Source organism: Oryx dammah, unplaced genomic scaffold, assembly GCF_014754425.2.
Source record: "Oryx dammah isolate SB20612 unplaced genomic scaffold, SCBI_Odam_1.1 HiC_scaffold_21, whole genome shotgun sequence".
NCBI lineage: Eukaryota > Metazoa > Chordata > Mammalia > Artiodactyla > Bovidae > Oryx > Oryx dammah.
Genome location: NW_024070205.1, coordinates 6,992,425 through 7,012,464, shown reverse-complemented (window position 1 = coordinate 7,012,464; position 20,040 = coordinate 6,992,425). Strand labels below are relative to the sequence as shown.

Sequence of the window (20,040 nt, the reverse complement as noted above, 5' to 3'; positions counted from 1 at the left end):
GGTACTTGTCTTGATATCATTATTGTCTTGTTATGACAATAATAAACACTGTTTTTGATTCTTTAGATTCTACTGGGCACTTGCTAAAGGCTTTGCATGTGTTATCCTATCTCATCTTCACTCCAGCTCTAAGATATGGGAGAGAGAAACAGAATCCTGTATGTGGACTTCAGGGCCAGGGAGCCCGGCTTGGAGCTCATCTCTGCTGCTCACCAACTGGTAGCCTTGGGCAAGTCCCTTACCTTCTCTCTCTGTTTCAGTTTTATGATGATAAAAACTGAAATATCAGTCATAACTTATAAGATGCTTAGAAATGTTAAATGATTTAATACACACCAAGCATGCAGTGCCTGGCCCTTAGTAAGTACTTGCCATTATTACTATTATTTCCACTTGACAGATAGGGAAATTGGGTCTTAGAGAGGTTAAGTGACTGGCCTGAAGTCCCCTGGCCAGATCAAATTGGCACTGGATCTAATCTGACTCCTCTTAACTACTTCACACACTGGCAAACTGCTGCCTGCTGCCAGGCAATGCTGCTGCTGCTGCTGCTAACTCACTTCAGTCGTGTCTGACTCTGTGCGACCCCATAGACGGCAGCCCACCAGGCTCCCCTGTCCCTGGGATTCTCTAGGCAAGAACATTGGAGTGGGTTGCCATTTCCTTCTCCAATGCATGAAAGTGAAAAGGGAAAGTGAAGTCGCTCAGTCGTGTCCAACTCTTAGCGACCCCATGGACTGCAGCCCACCAGGCTCCTCCGTCCATGGGATTTTCCAGGCAAGAGTACTAGAGTGGGGTGCCATTGCCTTCTCTGGTCAGGCAATGCACTTGGGTGCAAATAAGAAATCGTATTAGCTTGAGCAATCAATGTTCGATTATCCTTGGTGAGAGTTTCTCATCCATCGATTATCTTTTGGGGAACTTCTCCCAGCTGTTCAGCACAATGAGGCCTCTGGGATGATATCTCCTTTAAACATGACTTTTTAAATAATGAAGTTTAAATAATGAGGGAGTTGTATTGCACATCATAGTGTATGTTTGTGTATAGATTCCAGGTACTTATATTTATTCCTAGCCAAATTCTTCCCTGATACAGTTGAACATAATAGAAATGTAGGTGGGTTTCTACCCCACTGCTACTATATTTAAAGTCCACTTCAGTACCACATACCCTGGAGAGCTGCTTGCCTTGTTATTTCCCATGATCTCAGAGGGTGCACAACTCTCCCCAGACCTAGCAATGCTTGAGAGCCAGGATGGGTGTAATTCCCCTGTTCCCCACCGGGTGTCCCACCCAGCCCTGCTATCTGAAATGCATGAAGGAGAAATGGCCTTTTTCACCCCTCTGGATGGGAAAAAGGAATTGAAGAGGGATGGAGGGCTTCCCAGGCGATGCAGTGAAGGAGGATCCACCTTCCAATGCAAAAGGCTCAGGAATCACTGGTTCGATCCCTGGGCCGGGAAGATCCCCTGGAGGAGGACGTGGCAGCCCATTCCAGTATTCTTGCCTGGAAAATTCCGTGGACAGAGAGAGGAGCCTGGAGGGCTACAGTCCATGGGGTCTCAAGGAGTTGGACACGACTGAGTGACTGACCACAGAGGGGAGACTGTGACAGGTCTTCTAGAAACTGCTCCTTGCCTCCAGACAAAGGGAATCTTTTGCATTGTTTTTCTTTGATGCCTAAGTGTCTCTCTCCAGAAAGCCTTGTCAGTTCCCTGCAGTTTAGGTAGCTTTTATTTCCACTAATGAACTGGTGTCTGGCCAGCCCTTCCCATTTCTAAGCTTGAGTTTGAGGCTGCTGGCTGCACTGCTTTCGTTTTGCCTGAGTCACTGACAGGCTCTCATCCCTTTGTGGGCTCTTTCCTTCAGGGTTTGATTTTAAAAACAGAGAGAGATAAAGGAGGTATGGACCTGATTGGCCCATCAGGTCTGATCCCTCACTATTTCCTTAATCAGGGGAGGTCAAAGATGGGAATTAGTGTGTGACTGCAGCACGGACTAGCCCTCTTGTAAACAGTAATCTAATTTGTCCATGATAGTAGTATTACTTTGACAGAAAGTTCCTCCTTGCTTTCAAATAAAATTGTCATTTGCTTCCACGGGTGGTAGCAAACGGGGAGGAAGAAGGCAATTTGGATTCACTGACTTTTAGGAACTGGGGACATTTAAAATTGCAGAATAAATCTCATATCTTTTGCAGGTGGTTGGCTCCTTGCCCACTGTCTTCCTCCTCCCTTCCTTCTTCCTTTCTTTTGGGGGACCACACACAGGGTCAGGGTTAGGGTCAGCGTGAGAGCTTTGAAGCCAGGTGACTTCTCTCTCTGACACTGCCGCCTGCACTGGGGTCATCTGGAGGCCTCTAGCCATTGTCGTAGGTCACCCCCACAGACCCTGGACCTTTACCATAGACCCAAGGCATCCAAATGGATGCAGGTCTCTGAGCCATCTGGCAAACAGAGGCCCAGATTGTAGCTTATTGTGAGATTGAAGCTTCACCCGGACAACTCATCTGGCCCTGGCTTTAGGGTATTTCAACGTGGGGAATTTCTTCCATAAAGGACCTTGATAAAGGCCAGACTACCATCCTGGGGGAGCGTGTAGCTTCCGTCTCATTATATGCATGGCTATTATTATTTGGAGAGTCCTCTGCCAATACACATTTTCTCGTGAACTGGGAAACTGGATCCCGGGTGCGATGTATTATTGATAGGCTTGTAATTTACTCCTCTCAGGTTGTATCTACAGTGTATACCATTAGCACGGAATAGGAAATTACCCATGTTGTATATATTTGTCTGTTCATGTTTGGCTCAATGATATTTGCCTTTCACCTCAATAAAAGATCATGAATAAAGCAAGCAGGGCAATATTATTTGTTGTTGTTGCAAGGGAATTTTGATTGAATCATTTTCTCTGTGCTGTATTGTGGCGAGCCATGCTTTGCAGTGAAGATACGGGACATAAAATAGTGGGGGGTGGACGAGGAAGATGGATGGGGTGGTTCATGCAGGCTCACAGCACACACTGGCTTTCCTGGCAGGCTGCTCTGGGCTGGCTCAGCCTCCTGAACGGGAATCCAGCATCTAGCTGGTGCTGCACGGATGGGGCAGGGGCGGCGGTGGGGGCAGTTCAGACTCTGCATGGCTGCAGCAAAGACGGTGTTGGAGTGGGGCTTGGGTTGTAGGAAGTCAGCAGTGTATTGCACAGAGCTACAGGACTGAGCCGTGGCTGGTGTTTGACAGTTGACCCTCTGGGCGTGCATGTGCACTCGCACACACACACACACCATTTATAGTTGACCCTATGTGCGCGTGTGCACACACCCACCCCCCCACCCCCACCCCCACCCCCACCCCCCCCATCTTTCTTCCTTTAAAAGGCATTCCAGGTGGTAGGGCTCAAACCAAGCTGCAAATGAAAATGCCTCATCACTCCGGCTTTGTGCTCTTTTTCTTTCAGAGCCTTGAATGGAAGATATTTGCTGGTTCATTAGCCTTGAGTCCTCTGACCCCATCCCCACCCCTGGTCACTGTGTAATTTTACGGGTAAACACGTTTTCAAAAACTGCCTGTGGCTTGGCCTCCTGGCCCTTTTTTGGTCTGTGGACCTCGGAATGAAGGGGTGAGGGTGACAGGGAAGAGGTTTTGAATCTGTTTGAATTTGAAGCAGGAAAATGTTTTGAAGAAATGCTTATTCCTCTTGGTTCCTGCCCCAAGTCTGGGAGCTCATTATTCCTGAGGCGCAGAATCCCAGGGAGCGATGAGGTAGGTGAAGAGTCCCCTCCCTTCAGAGGTCACTGACTGGGGGAGGGGGCTCGGTACCCAGGTGACAAGCACCCATCTGCAAAGTCAGAGCCTCCTTGATGGCAGCCTCCTGAGAAAACACCCCTCAGCCAGGCCAGGGGGCATCTATTGACTTTTACTATCTGGAGCACATTCTGGAGGTAAAAACCGGTTTTTCTGAAGCCTTGTCAGAACCAGGCTTTGTTCAGACTTTGCTGCTTTAGCAGATTGGTTGCCTGGAGAAGCCCCCGTTCACCTGTGCGTGAATGCTAAGTCACTTTGGTATGTCCAACTCTTTGTGATCCCGTGGACTGTAGCCCGCCAGGCTCCTCTGTCCGTGGGATTCTCCAGGCAAAAATACTGGAGTGGGTTGCCATGTCATCCTCCAGGGGACCTTCCTGATCCGGGACCGAACCTGCGTCTCTTACGCCTCCTGCACTGGCAGGCGAGTTGTTTACCACTAGCACCACAAAGCCTGGTGGGCTGCCATCTATGGGGTCGCACAGAGTCGGACACGACTGAAGCGACTTAGCAGCAGCAGCAGCAGCGCCACCCGGGAAGCCCCCATTTAGCTGAGGAAGGGGCGAGTCACAGAAAGCCGTGGGCATCTCCTCAGTAACTGGGTGGGGCTTCCTTTGGACTAAGGGGCCCACCCTCCTCCCCATAAACCTTCTCTTTCCTTAAAGGAGAGATGTGGATAGAGAAAAGAAATTTACACAGGATGGTAAAACCGATGAAATCAATGCTAAATCTATCAAAGCAAATCATAGACCTTGACAGCTAAGAAGTATTATTTGTTTTTCCTCCCTCCCAGATTTCCACCAAGCCTGGTGTTTTAATCATGTGTCTTGGGGAGAAGAGACCCATATAAAGGCAATTACAATTGGTAAATGATTAATGTTGGTCCTGACATTTTTATGTGTCAAATGTGTTTAAGTGCATTAACCTTTGCAGAATTTACATCTGTACTCTATGAGATATATCTTGTATAGTGTCTCAAATATCTTCAATCTGCCTTCACTTAAATCTTATTTACATTTATTTTATTACAATATAAATGGGTTTTAAAAATCTTAAGAGTTTTTTTTTACCCCATTCTGCAGGTCCTGCTGGCACTGCAGGGAGGCTGAGGGCAGTAGGGTTCCTTGCTGACTGCAAATAGAGTTCCAGCCACCTGTATGGAGAACCCAAGGAGGTTCGAGGGGGGAGTTGTGTTAGCTGTTCAAGCCCACAACTCTGTTTTAGCCCAAAGGGGAAGTGACTTAGAAGGCCAGGAGATCTGCATGCAATAGCATGAGTCGCAGAGACAGGCAACTTTTAATTTTTGTGAGTTACAGAAAACACCCAGGTCCATTTTAGAAGTAACAGACAGATCCCATCTGCGGTGCTTTCCCCTGTCCACTGCTGGCCCAGCCCCCTGTGCAGCCGGGCACACACACAAGGTGTCTGCATCTCTCACGCCTCTCACCGAGCCTTTCCTTTTCCAAGTCAGACCTACTCTTGCGGGCGGCTCCGGTGTCAGTTCCACGCCTCCTGAGCTTCACTCCACTGAAATCTGGGTGGGTATGAGACAGACTCCGGTGGAATGAAGGACAGGAGAAACACATGGACTATCTGAGGTCTTGATCTCAGAGGGTGGGCCACGTGGCAGCCCCAGCCTCTGCCCACAGGGCTCTTGCTTGGCCGGAAGCCTTCAGGATCTTTGAATCACAGACTTGGGAGGTGTGGGAGACCCGAGTACTCACACCCTCCCCAGAATCACTTCCTGCAGGAGCTGAGAGAACCAGCTCACCAAGAACCGCCCCCACCAGGCCTGCGGCACCGAGGGTGCTGAGGGTGGAGATGGTGCTCCGGGAGCTGGGCCCTTGCTGTTGGTCTCCATCGAAGCAGCCATTCCACTCAAGTCCCTGTGGACACGTCTCTGCGTCTACCTCGCTGGGATGCGGGCTGGCCTCCCCATGTCTGTGTCCTGCTGCGTGTGCCATAGCTGAGCTTGGTCCTGGCTGCAGAAGGTGGGTGTTCTGAACCTGCTTCAGAAAATCCATCTACTGTGCTCTCGCTTACCCAGGTGGTGGAAGCAGGGGTGGAGGTGTTCCTCTCCAGAATGCACTGTCCAAAGAGCATGAACAGCCCATTGCAGGCCCATTTGTGGGCGTGAAACAGGGAGAAGAGCAACCAGCTGCGGCTAGGCACACTCATGGGGGCTGGGATGGGCACAGGAGGGTGAGTGTCCTTGGTCTCGCTCCTATAGACTCAGCTAGGTTGGCCACTTTTGGGTGACCTCACATCCTTTCCCAAACCTGCCTGGAAATGGCACCTCTAACATCTTTTCGGGGTTCGAGGATACGGGGATGTGGGAACAAAGGCCATCACCTGCTCTCAGGGACTGAACTAAACTGAGGGGATGGCAACCCTGGGAGCTCTCCGTCCTCCTGAAGAAACGCCATCCGCCCGTTGCCCTGTAGTCCCTGCTCCACCCCTTTCCTCGCTGCGTCCAGACATGCCCCGGGCTCCGTGTAAGCCCGTAAAAGGCTGTTCTCAGCACTGACTTGCAGACTGGGTGAGTTAGGGCAGATCCACCCTGTTGTTTGGAATACTTTCTTCCTGGGGCTTGTTCTGACCCGAAGCAGGGAGGTAGTGGCTTAGAATGTGGCTCCCCTCCCCCTCCATCCAAGCCCCTGGGCACTGGGCATCCCAAAGAGGCTCTTCGACCAGGGCCCAGGGTTCCAGCTACCGCTGAGTCAGGGCCAGACTTTCCTTGGTCAGGGGGACCCTGGGGTGGGCTGGGAGCGCAGATCTGAGTACTGGGAGGAGGGAGGCTGACCCATCCTCTCCCAGCCACCTTCTTTGTTAACACTCAGGGTTCTCAATGATGAGAGAGAAGCGTGCTCTGCTTGTGAGTGATCTAGTCAATATAGTCCCTCTGCACTGCCTTTGAACCATTTTCTAGTCAAAGGAGAAAAGGGACCGACCTATTTGGCCCTGCTAAATGATGGCAGATGACGGGAGGAAATAGTTCTGGGATGGAAGGATTCTTTGCTTTCTCTCTGGATTTCAGCCCAACCCAGAGAGCCCAAGGGATGATTCCAGTCCCTCCAGACCCTCCTTACCCCACTCTTACCCCTCCTAACATGCACGGTCCACCAGATCTTCAATCCTCAATCGGAGTGTGCAAAGAGCATCACCCTCATACGGGCTCCTTAACCTCCATGGTGGCTACTCCATCGACGACAGAGTCTGTAAAAGCACTTTAACTGTGAAAGGCTCTGCAAATAGGAGGTAGCACTGATATCAGAGAGCCCAGAAAAGGCAGGCCCTTCCCTTATCACCCTCTCCTTGCCCTACAGACCTCTAGCTACAAGATAGAGATGGGAAAAGATGAGCTAGAATCAGCATCCAGAGCCTTGACCCACTCTGGGTCCCATCCCTCAGCCAAGATTCTTCTGCCCAGTACTGCTTCACCAACTTGATGTCCCGGTGACCTCTGCCTTGGTCATTTGCAGTGTGGGGATTGCTCAGAGGAGCAAACCACACGTGTATTTGGCTATAGAGTACATTCATCTATTGACTCCCCTCCTGTGCTGTCTAACTGCCTTCAGGACTGTGCCTTAAATAACTTTCTAATGAAACCAACTTGGACCCAAGAACTGAAGAATCTCCTGTTAGCACTGTACCCTCCAGCCCAGGACTGAAAAGCCAACCAGCCCCCTGTTCCTTTAATTGGGTAAACTTCCATGAAACCAGACAGAACTGCAATCATGGAACTTAACTGATTAGCACCCAACTCAGCACACCTATTCCCATTATCAGGGAGACTTACTGAGATCCCTGGAAATCAGGGATCAAGAAAACCCTGAAGATTGGGGATCTGGTAGAAATGCGGCAGGTTCAGTCCCTTTAGCCCTGGAGAAAGTTGATGATCAACTTCTAGTGACTGTGGCATTTTCCACAGCTCACTTTCTACTCTTTTGCCCAATGATTCTCCTGATGGAGCCTCTTGGCTTTAGTTTTCCAAAGTCCCCCCCAGATACAGAGAATTCAGACTCACCTGAACGTCTGAGTGTCTGTACCTTCAGGTAGCAGGGCCTCCTTTTGAGCTTGATTCAAAAATAATGCATAGATATTTTTGGTAAGATAATTCCAAACAAAGAAATGGCTAGAGGCTCCAGGATTCTTGCCTGGAGAATTCGTGGACAGAGGAGCCTGGATGGTTAGTTTATGGGGTCGCGAAGAGTTGGACATGACTGAGCGACTAACGTATAGGCTCAGAGACTCACACGCATGAAAGGAAAAAGAGGAATCTGAGTCTTTCAATGCTCATTGACTCCTAAGATTTGAGGACAGGGAATAAGAAATGAGAAGCACTTACTGTATAAAGTGTCCAGCTGAGCAGGCCCCATGCAGAACAGAAATGGGTCCTGAGGGCAGGTGGGGCTCAGTCCCGAGGAGTCACTCTAAGCATAGGATAGCAGAGGAAAGAGGAGATGGCATACCAGGGAGCAAAATCAATCAGAAAGAAAAATTTTAGAGTTATGGTGGGGCTCAGTAGAATTTTCAGCACAGACAATACAAAAGAGAGGAGCCGGTTTTCCTAAGGCGAGGGTGAAGAGGTAGGACTCGGCCCCTTTCAAGGAGGTGGTGCTAGTCCCCCACTTTATTTATGCACCGCTTGGCCGAGCTTCGCGTTACCTGTGGAGCCTGCCCAATGGGGAGAGGTCTGGGCTGCCGGCTCCTCCTCTCGGCACCCACACCCTCAGAGGCCTGGACTGGCAAGGCCTTTCTGCACCTACCCTGGCTTTCTTACTGTTCTGTAAACACCGGAAGAGGGAGGGGAGGTCTCTGGGTTGCAGAGAATGGTGATCGGAGCGCTGTTTGTGAAGGCCCTGGGCTCCCAGAGACCTGGCTAGGAGAGACTGTGTGTGTGTGTGTGTGTGTGTGTGTGTGTGTGTACACGCGCGTGTGTGCACTCATGCGCACTCCAGGACAAGCATAGGTTGTGGGACTGCTTGGCCTCTGGAACTTTTAGAGCTTTTAGCTGTGCCCTGAGTCCTAGCTCTATGCAGGGCACTCCAGGAATCCAGCAGAGGTCCGTCAGCGCATCCAAGGACCCTTGAGTCTGAGGAGAGTCCCACCCAGTGTGTTCCCCTGGCATTTAGTACAGAGTGAGTTTGCTCTGCTCCTTGAGAGGAGTAAGTGGCTTTATAATCCAAGAGGCTTTGCAATCTGTTTCTCTTTCATTTCAGAGGGTGGGGAAGAGACAGGCTCGTCAGGCGAAGTTGGGAAGGGGAACTGCGGGGAGAGCCCGCCAGCTCGCTGGGAAACATGAAGGCGGCTGGTCTATCAGCTCCTGATTGTTTTCAGTTCCCCTCCTCCCCTCGCTGCTCCCCTCTCCCCTCTTCTCCCCCTTGCCACACTGGGAAGGCTAGGAGAGTTGAAGTCTCCTCAGAGGTGGTGTCGGAGAAGGCAATGGCAACCCACTTCAGTACTCTTGCCTGGAGAATCCCATGGACCGAGGAGCCTGGTGGGTTGCTGTCTATGGGGTCTCACAGAGTCGGACGCAACTTAGCAGCAGCAGCAGCAGCAGCAGAGGTGGTGTATTTTGTGGAGCCTCCTGGCCTGACTTCCGCTTGTTCACAAGGCAGGTCTCCGGGTGCAGACGGAAAGGAGGGGAATTAAAGAGCCCTATTGATAGGATACTGCAAGGCCGCACTGTCTCACAGCCCTTCTTAGAATCCGAATACTCTCAGCTCAGAATCTCTTTAGACAATCAGTCAATTCAAGCCTCTTACCAAACAGATGGGGAAACAGGCTCTGAGGGGAGAATTTCTGTCTCACATGTAGGGTTAAGATTCAAGTCTACTTGGATCCCCCAGCCTCCATTAAAGGACTCTTTAGAACAGACACTCCATGATTGTCTTCCCCGTTTCTGGAGGGTCTTGCATTTGTCTGGAGCATTCCACACTCTTTCTGGAAGAAGAGAAGGCTCTGCTGGGATGGGGAGAGCAGCTTTTCCAGGTGAGGGTTTTCTTAAGTCTGTTGGCTCCACCCCTTGACGATCAGGGCCCCTGAACTCCCCGCCAGCTGGACCCTGTTTGCCTTATCACAGCCTCAGCTCTCCCTTCCCCAACTAGTGAGGTAGAGAGAGAGGCAGAGATGACCAAGCTGACACAGCCCTGTGCCCTGTCCACCCCTCCCTCCCTGTATTTCATTCATTCACTCTCTCCCTCCCTGCCTCCCTCCACAACAGCATGAACTCTGTACCAGCTGAGTGAGGGACTGTGCTTACCCTTGAGGAACTCCCAACTTAGCAACACACACGCATGGACAGACAGAAAAAAACAGGCTGAGAAAAATACTAGGAATACCCCCAAAAGGAAACTGCCAACTTTTGTCTGTGAGATTCAGGGAAGGCCCCAGAGAGAAGGTGCCATCTGAGCTGACTCTGAAAAGATGAGGTGGAGACAGGGGATGGTTAAGGACCTGGCTTGAATGAAAGCGATGAAGAAGGAGCCTTCCCTCTCTGGTTAAGAAGCTCGCCCTGGTTCCGGGTAGGACTAGAGGCAGGTGGCTGGCTGCTGGCCCCCAAATGTGGGGTGTTGGGAAGGGAAGGATGGGTATGGAGGGCAGAAAATATGTATAAATTCTGCCGGTCAGATTCTTTCCCCCACAGTGGCATTTTTGACCTCTTAATTTGTTCAGAAAAATGGAAACAAATGATAACCTAGCTGACACGGCCAGAAAAGTCTCCCTGCCCTTTATTAGTGGGGCTTCCCTCACAGCTCAGTCGGTAAAGGATCCTCCTGCAATGCAGGCCCGGTTTGATTCCTGGGTCGGGAAGATCCGCTGGAGAAGGGACAGGCTACCCACTCCAGAATTCTTGGGCTTCCCATGTGGCTCAGCTGGTAAAGAATCCGCCTGCAATGCAGGAGACCTGGGTTTGATCCCTGGGTTGGGAAGATCCGCTGGAGAAGGGAAAGGCTCCCTAATCCAGTGTTCTGGCCTGGAGAACTCCATGGACTATCCATGGGTTCGCAGAGTCAGACCCGCAGCAGCAGTAGTAGTATCTGCCTTCCCCTCAGCTTGATTCGTGAGGGTGTAGAGGATGCCCTGCGGACACTGGTTTGTGGGGTGGGCAACAAGGTGGTGGGAAGCAGCTCATGGTGGCTTTGCAGGAAGCCTTCTGTCCCCCCCTCCTGGGTCTAGCTCTTTCCTCCAGAGTCACCTTGAGAGGCAAAAGCCCCAGGCATCTGCCCTCCCCTACGTGTCTAGTTCTGTGTCTCTAAGAGGCTTTCTGCAGACCCTTTCAAGGGCTGCCTGCCTGCCTGCCCAAGAGTCTTGGTGGGCAGATTGGGAAGAGAATGGGATGGCAGAGTTGTTGATCGCGGAGCACGGGGCTCTTGTTTGAACTCGGGGGCTGGCTGTTTTAACAGTGTTTGCTCACCTTCTCCAGCTGAGCCACACAGTTTGGTGGGACGGATCCTGACTCTGTCTCCCTTCCCCACACTGAGCCAAGGCTGGTCTGCTGCAGAGGACCTTGATCCCCAGATGCCTCTCTGGGTCCTGGAAACTCAGCACCTTTCCCTCTGCTCTGACCTCCAGCCCCATGTCTGAGTGCCCCTTGGGCTGCCTGCGGACTGGAACCTTCGTTACCAGCTTTCCACTGCTTCTGGGGCTCCGGCTCTGCTCCACATCATGAGGAACCAGGAGGAAGGCTCCCTGAGAGGTTTCTCAGGGCCCAAAGTCCAGAGGGAAACATGATAACTCACCTGCTTCTGCCTGGTTCTGTACTTTGGCCAAGAAAGAAACTGCACAAATATACGGTGGAGAAGATATGACTTAGCAGCAACGTAGATAGAAAATAAAACTTAGGATTTGAGTTTATGGTAAGCTGGGGCTTCCCTAGTGGCTCAGATGGTAAAGAATCTGCCTGCAACACAGGAGACCAGGTTCAATCCCTGGTTCCAGAAGATCCCTTGGAGAAGGGAATGGCAGCCCGCTCCAGTATTCTTGCCTGAAAAATCCCATGGACAGAGGAGCCTAGTGGACTTCGGTCCATGAGATTGCAAAGAGTCGGACACAACTGAGCAACTAACACTTTCACTTTGTGGGACTCAACGTTGTGATGTGGCTGCCTAAAGAGCAAGCTCTATCTTTGGTTGTATTATTAGAAAGACGAGATGGAAAATGAGGGAGGTGATATTTCTACTCTGCTCAGTAGTGCTCAGATTATACTTGGTTTATTAGGTTTGATTATGGTTTCACATATTAAGAGGGGTCGATACAAGTCTGAAAGTGAGAAAAACGTGATCAGAATGGTGAGTGGACTTGAAAATAGGTCACTTCACTCTGAGAAAGGATTAAGAGACTGGGGCTATTTAGCCTGGGAAAGTGATGGCTGGGGAGTGGAGGGAGGGATATGATTGCTGTTTTCAAATACCTGAAGACAACGCCCTGTAAAAGGGGTTTATGTTTGTTCTTAGTGGTCTCATGGGATAGAATGAGGGGTAGCGTTTTTTTCTTATAGTTCCTCATAGAAGTACCTTCTTAGAAACAGACCGCAGAGGGCACAGGCAGGCAGCAAGGAAACTCGATGGTTCTGGAGTCAGTGTAGCCCCCCGGAAGAGGGTAAATTCTCACCCCAAAGTGGAAAGACGAGGCATGCGCTCTGCACACACCACTAGGAGGTAGAGAACACCCGTCTGAACAGGCGGAGCCAGAGGGCTAAACCCAAGTCCGTAAATCACGCTGAGGCCTCTTTCTGCCCTTATGAATATCTTTCCCTCCCACTTCATTGTATCTCCGTAGTTGACTTGCCTGGTGCCAATGGTGTGTCCCCAGGAGTGTAGTTTGGGGTTGCTGTTCACTGGCCAGCCCTTTGTATGTTGGCTGTTTCCTAAGGCCACATCCCCAGTCTGCACACACGATCTTGTGACCTGGTGCACGCCTCTGTAACACGTCACCTTATGGGTATTGATTTCTTGCCTTTCTCTCTCTCGAGATCAGGAACCTCTTAAAAGAAAGGGAAGCCAGCGGGTAGAAGTTCCTGGCTCGTGGTAAGTGCTCAGTAAATATTTGTTGACTGAGTGAAAGAAGGGGAGAGCTCTGAATGGGAAACTTGGGGTCCTGAGCTAACACCCCTCTCTCACCCACCTGCCCCCATTTCACTCCAGTATGGATCAGAACCGTATTGGATCTCACTTCAATATGGTCCCAGAGTTTCAGGACCAGCTCTTTTCCTGCTCTGGGGGCTCTGACAGATTGCTGCTACTCTTCCATTTCTGGGCTGGAGGGCCCTCATTCTGGAGGTGGGTGTGTTCTCCAGAGATTGGAGAGGGGGTGAAGCCTGTCTTTTGTGGGTCTCCTCTCCCAAAGCCCTCCCTCCCAGGGCCTAATCTAGTCCTTCAGGTGAGAGACTTGACTTGGAGGCCTGCCCCTGTGCCCCTACTGGGCAGAAGAGGGGGCCCAGGGGACATTATAGCAGATGAGAGCTAAGTCATTGTCTCCCTGGTGGCTCAGACAGTAAAGAATCTGCCTGCAATGCAGGAGACCTGGGTTCGATCCCTGGGTTGGGAAGATCCCCTGGAGGAGGGCATGGCAACCCCACTCCAGGATTCTTGCCTGGAGAATCCCATGGACAGAGAAGCCTGGCGGGCTATAGCCCATGGGGTCACAAAGAGTTGGACACGACTGAGTGACTAAGCATAGCACAGCACAGCAGCCACTCTGGACGTTTCCTACAGTTATCTGCTCCCCTAAACATCTCTCCAACTTGCCTGGAGGTTTTGTGAGTTGGGGGAAATTCCATTTCCCTGGAGAATGCTTGTTGGAGATTTTATTTTACTCTGTCAACATCTGAATACTACTTTAGGAAAGCAGAGGGGTGGGAGAGCTTTCTTAATAGAACAGGCTTGGATAAGCTAAAGAGGTTTAGGTTATTCAACACCAAGCGCGGTGCGTGCTCAGTCACATTCGACTCTGTGCGACCCCAGGAACTGTAGCCCTCCAGGCTCTTCTGTCCACGGAGCCCTCCAGGCTCTTCTGTCCACGGAACTCTCCAGGCAAGAGTACTGGAGTGGGTTGTCGTGTTCTTCTCCAGGGGATCTTCTCCACCCAGGGATCGAACCTGAGTCTCTTGCATCCCCTGTGTTGGAAAGTGGATTCTTGACCACTGCACCACCTGAGAAGCCCCTTGACACCAAGAGGGGAATTCCAAACCACTGAGCTAGAGAGAGCTCGCACCTTCCTCTGTCCTTGATTCCTGACCCTCACCATTTGGAGAATTAGAGGGTTTGAAGACCAGAGGAGAGACAGGTGTCATTTGTTAATTGAGATCTTCACTCAACCTTTATTGTGCACCTACTATGTGCCAGATACTCCATCAGATGCTAGAGATCGATGGATGACTCAGATTCAGCCCTGGGACACAAAGGCTTTCCAGTGCAGTGAGGGAGCCAGCATGGTGATCTGGGCTACAGGAGGAAGAGGCAAGGACCGAGCCCCTGCATTAGCCAGTAGCGACCAAGAGAGAGGAGCCTCTGTCCCTGCCTAGCAGATCAGGAGGACGTCACAGAGAGGTGCCACCCCAGTGAGCTCAGAAATGCAAGAGGACACGTGCCAACTGGAGAAAAGAGGATTTGGTGTGGGGACTCCTCGGGGCGGCAGAGCTGAGCAGGCGTGGGCAGGTTGCCTTCCTCCTAAAGTAAAAGCTGTACCCTGGGTCACTGCCCAGACAGCAGGTTTACACCTGGGGGGTCTGGAGTGAAGGGTGGGAGGGGATTGAAAGAGCCCACCCTGTAGAGGAGGGAAAAAAATCTAAGCTGAACTTCATCAGCACCTCAGCGAGATGGATTGACGCAGGTAATCAAATTTGGCAATCTCTGCTGGCTGCCTCAGTGCGTGTTTTTGTATGTTTCATGAGTTGCCAGTTAGAATCTGCTAGAGAGGGAAGATTGGCAGGAGAGGGGTAAATTTTAATGGAAGGAAACTGACTGGTGAGCTGGTAAATGGAGACAGGGAGACCTGAGGCCTCTAGAATGCTTAGCTCAGCACTGGGAAGGGTTAGTGCGTGCATAAGTGTGTGCGTGCACACACGTACCTGCAGCCAATTAATTACATCATGGCATTTTAGCCTGGTTTACGTACTAGTCACAGAAAGGCGATTAGGTGGGCAAAATGAAGGAGGTAGAAAGAGAGGGGGAGGATTGGACAGTTGCAAAACTTTTCTGTGAAAGGTTCCAACCTTCGCTGGGTTGTTCGAGGGTGCGGTGAGCCAAGTTTGGGTCTCTCTTCTCATACCTGCAATTCTTAGATGAAACAATTAAGAGACCAGCCTTTCAGGCTGGGGAGTCATTTGGGGGCTCAGAGCACAAGCCTCAGCTCTCACCCGAAGCTGGAAGTTGCCAGCTCGTCTATCATGCCGAGTGCTGGAGAAGCCCACGCCGGTGCTGAGTTCAGCAGTTCTGAGCAATAGAGCAATAAACCAGTCCGGGAGCCCTGTCGCTGCAGCAGAGGGGGATAATCCTACAATTTAATAAGCAGGAACATGCGACAGGACTGAAGCAAATTGGGTGGAGGTGATGAGATTGCAGTGCCTTCCCGGTGGAGAGAAGCATGTGAGCAGTTCAGGGTTTATGACACTGGGTTGGGGGGGTGGCAGATGAGGGGGAGATGAGGAAGCAGAGGGCCCAAACTCCACTGGGAACCCGAGGATTCACTTTTCAAAGGCTAGGAGAATGGATGACCTAAGTCTATTCAGCCTCATTTGAAGCGCAGGATGGGGAGGAGCTGGAGAAGGACCCATTCTTACTGAAGTGGGCTGAACCAGGTCTCAGGTCCTCTGAGGTGGGCAGAGGGGTCAGACTCCATTCATTCCTAACTGTCCAATTTACCAAATCACAAGTCACTCTTGTTTCCTGACCTGTAAAAAAAGACGTAAGAGTGACGCCTGGATAAGGCCTAGGAATATTTCCCTGAAACCATGAAGGATTTCAGAATCATTAAGAGTGTTTATCACACCTGAGGTCCCCAAGCGTTGAAAGGCAGAGTGGTACGGACTCAGGAAGTTGCTAGGTGGACCCTGTTTCTGGTTTCGTGTTAGACGAGGAGGACCCAGGGGGAATTCCCCAGTTTTCAACTCGACCTAGAGATATACCGCAGCTGTGAGAGCCAGTTGTTAGCATTTCAGGAAGTAGTTTCCCATCTGGGTGTGCTGGTCGCTTGAAACCAGCTGCAGTGGGAGGGCTGACACCATGCTACAGATCAGGGCCCTCCTGGGCGCTGGTGGTCAAGCCTTCCCCAGCCCATCCCTGACCCCACCTTTCCCCCTTCACTGGTTCTCCCTGTTACATCCCCAAGGCCGGCTTCCCGGCCTAGTTGCTCCTCAGTAACGCTCAGCACGTTGGCGCAGGGATGGGAGGGCCCTGAAGGGGGCTCAGCTGTGGTCCTGAGACCCAAGCTCTGGTTCCCCTGGGCTGCTTCCTGTTTCCAGGGGAGGCGGTCCATATGTCTGTTTGTTTAACTCTGTGCTTTTGGTCACACTCTTCCCTCCATGAATAACTTATGATAACGATGCCAGGCCTGCCTATAGTCCATACGGCACAGAAATCGTGCAGACATGGAAACTGAGGTTCAGCAGGCCATATGAGGTAACCTAACTGGGAAGTGTGAGGACTGAGACTTGAGAAGAGATTTTTCCTGACGTGGGGCCAGGGCTTTTGCCGTTACTCTTCCCAGCACATTTTCGTAGGGAACATTTTCGATGTCATTTTCCTCTTCCCCACAGAACTCAGCTCGATGCCCTGTACAGTGTCAGGGTTTAACGTCTGCGTGATGAATTGACTAAAACGTTCCTTCCTCTCAGTCACGTCTTTTGTGATAAAAATGAGTTGGGGATTAGGGAGGAATTATAGCATGGTATTACTTCTACAGAGTCAACCTTGTCCTCAGCAAAGTCCTGAGCATATCCACCCCAGCCCCCACCCCATGGGTACTCAGCTAGAAGTTCCCTTCAGAGTGAAGCCTGGAATGTGTGTGAAGACTGCAGAAAGGGTTTCAACAGAGACACACATCTGTGGACTTGCAGCGGAAGAATATTATTAACAAAATGTGCTGTTGTTATAGTGCCCGTGTCAGACCGTCTCAGCTACAGTAAAGGTCTTCTGCCTCTTGATCATGTCGTAGCCAGGACAGCAGTTTAACATTTCCCTTAAATGTGAGGACAGGGGGGGTCCATGTGAGAATGAAAGTGAACAGTAAATGGACTTTTTGCAGTGAAGAAGAGGCGCTTCCAAAGGTTTTCCTTGTAGATGTATTTATTTATTTTTCATTTATTTCTTTGTGTATTTAAGGGTTCCCTTCATCTCCACCGTAAGAAAGAAACATAATAAAAGTAGGGAATGGTAATGATTTAACAATGAGATTTTTTTTCTATTTCTGCATAGGCCTAGTGCTTCTTTCTGTTTGGGCCTAAAGATACGTGTCTTATTCTTATTACTCAGCCGGTTTGAAAGGAAATAGAGACGCTTCCCTGCTCCTGTCTTTTCTGAACTGTGAGAGCCAAGGCCGCACAGGGGCCGAGAGCACCCACTGGGTTTCCTCTGATGGAGAGTCAAGAGTTGGTGTGTCTTTCCCATAAAGGTTCTGCCAGGCCGACGGCAGGTGAAATTACAGGCTTACCTCCGGCCAGTGTTTTGAAGACCTGCAGTGTTCTTATTCTTTTCCAGCTAAGCTCTGATGTGTGCAGACTCCCTGTAATTATGGTATAATTGGATTTAACTATAGGGGTAGAACTAGTTTTCAACCAAGTCCTCCTCAAATAATTTGTTGCTTATTAGAAAAAAAGGGTACTCGTACTGGTTTTAGTGGCATATATGTCTCCCCTCGACTCCCCAAGGGAGAAAGCAATGGCTGGTATGAGCCCAAGCGATTTAGTGGGGTTGATTGAATCATAGTGCCCTTGTATCCTAGCTCTGAACATTCCAGAAGATTCACTTTCTCTGAAAAGGAAATCAGAGATGAGGCCTCTATAAGGTCCCAAAGTGAAATGATTTGGTCTTTCTCACTCCTGTGGTGAAGAGTTTAATCTCAACGTCCAGAATTTATAAACTGGGGTCTGTGGGTTGAACCTGGGAATGGGTTAGGGCTACAGATGTAAATAGGGTGGTTTCACATAAAATTCCACATTTCAGCTTCTCCTGAAAAAAAAAAAATCTGTCAATTTTGGGCTGGAAGCCCTTGTTTACTATACTTTGATTGAGGGCAGGAAGAGAAGGGGATGACAGAGGATGAGATGGCTGGATGACATCCCTGACTCGATGGACGTGAGTCTGAGTGAATTCCGGAAGTTGGTATGGACAGGGAGGCCTGGCGTGCTTCGATTCATGGGGTCACAAAGAGTCGGACATGACTGAGCAACTGAACTGAACTGAACCTCAGGTCCTTTCAAGAAGGCAATGAGATTACCACTCACCCTCCAGTCCACATCACTCATTTAACCCTTTTGACTGACGGCTTTTGAATGATTTGTATCCTTGGGTCTCTGAGGTCTCTCTCTCAATTTGCATCCACCCCAACCCTCCATCTCTCAGTAACATGAAATCATCTTTTATTGAAGGCAGTGTGATGTAATGCCAAAAATAAGGTCTTTCGGGTTGGAGACACTTATTAAAACCCCACCTCCCTTGTTCATTAACTGTGCTACTTTGGGTGAACAACTTTACATTTCTGATCACTGCTTCCACATCTGGGACTTACCTGATGCCATGTCACAGGTATGAGCTCTAGAGTAATCCTTGGCACATGGTGAATGGCCAGTAAATATTAGTTTCCCATGCTCTCATTCTGCCCTAGATGGAAACAGAGAAGGCTATTCCTATCAGCCAATGTCACAGACTTCCTTGCACTGAAAGGCATCTGGGAAGTCTGTCTGTCTTACTTCTCTGCCTCTGCCTTAACTCTCCCACGCAGGTGAAAGGCAGAGAGAGGCAACCCCACTTGCTCAAGGTTACTCAGCGAATAACAAGTAAACTCAGGTGTCCTGGGCTCTTAGCCGAGGGCTCATTTCACTGGAGACAGCCTGCCAGACCCACATAGATTCTTTCCAGCAGAATTGAGGATGGAGTGAGCGTGGGATTTCTGTTGCTCGGGGCTTGAGAAAACGGTTGCAGACAATGCGTGGTTTGAGTGTCTGAAAAGAAGCATCAGGGAGTGGATCTGAATTAATCACACGATTAAAGCTCTGCCAGTTCACTCTTTAATGATGCAGGTTGCCTTACCTTCCTTTTTGCGGTGACTATGCAATAAAGGTGTGTCATCTAGGTCAGCACCTTAACTTACCATCTCTGGCTGTGTCTTAAAGTGAAGTAAAAATGATATCAAACAGCTGACCCAGGCTCTTCTCCTTCTCACCACCAAGATCCCTGGGACATGTGGCCATCAGACACGTGTCTTCACTTGCAAATGGCCCCAGAGATATAGTTAAGTGGAGGCCAGGTAGGGTCTTAGGCAATAATGCCACCTTCTCATAAAGTGATTCAAACTCCCTGAGGTCTGGGAGTTAGAAGAGCAGGATTCCAGCCCCACATTTGCTCTCAAGGATCTGTGTGGCCCTGGACAAATCACTTCGCATCTGTGGATCTCAGTTTTCTCATATGTCAAGTGATGGAGGGAGAAAGACAAACTCTTAAGGTTCCCTTCCGCTGCAACAGTCTTAGATGACTATTAACGTATAACTTAACTCCTCAAAAGGTTGAAGATAGACCGGAAAGAATCCAAATCAGGTTTCTCAGGGACAGGAGGAAGGTTATGACCCTAGAAGGCACCAGAGAGAGACAAAAGTCAAGGGATCAGATTCCATGATTTTCTATTTACAATCCTTGGGAATCCCAATGAGCTTGAAGAATGCCAGGCTGCTGAGTTGTTTTGGTGGAACACAGTGTCGGGGTCCGAAGATGGTGCCCTGGAGGTGGGTGATGAGGTGGTGAGGTAGCAAATAGAAGGCTTTGCAATTCCATCCTTAGGTTTGGAGACTGAGCCGTGCATCTTTTTTTTTTAACTGGAGAAGGCAATGGCACCCCACTCCAGTACTCTTGCCTGGCAAATCCCATGGGCAGAGGAGCCTGGTAGGTTGCAGTCCATGGGGTTGCTAGGAGTTGGACATGACTGAGCGACTTTACTTTCACTTTTTACTTTCATGCATTGGAGAAGGAAATGGCAACCCACTCCAGTGTTCTTGCCTGGAGAATCCCAGGGACGGGGAAG

At 50.1% G+C, this 20,040-nt stretch overlaps 2 long non-coding RNA genes across 4 annotated transcripts in view; one reads left to right on the top strand and one right to left on the bottom strand.

The window, feature by feature from the left end:
• Window positions 1-4,863: 4,863 nt before the first annotated feature.
• LOC120880014 lies at window positions 4,864-8,401 on the bottom strand. The gene is made up of 2 exons (XR_005724933.1): window positions 8,153-8,401; window positions 4,864-7,880 (listed from the first exon to the last, which is right to left on the bottom strand). It is a non-coding gene; the product is annotated as an uncharacterized LOC120880014 (long non-coding RNA).
• Window positions 8,402-12,640: 4,239 nt separating this feature from the next.
• LOC120880011 overlaps window positions 12,641-20,040 on the top strand; it is an 86,926-nt gene continuing 79,526 nt past the window's right edge. For all 3 annotated transcript variants that reach the window (XR_005724930.1, XR_005724928.1, XR_005724929.1), the window contains exon 1: window positions 12,641-12,836. This is a non-coding gene — a long non-coding RNA (uncharacterized LOC120880011). The remainder of the gene's footprint in view (window positions 12,837-20,040) is intronic.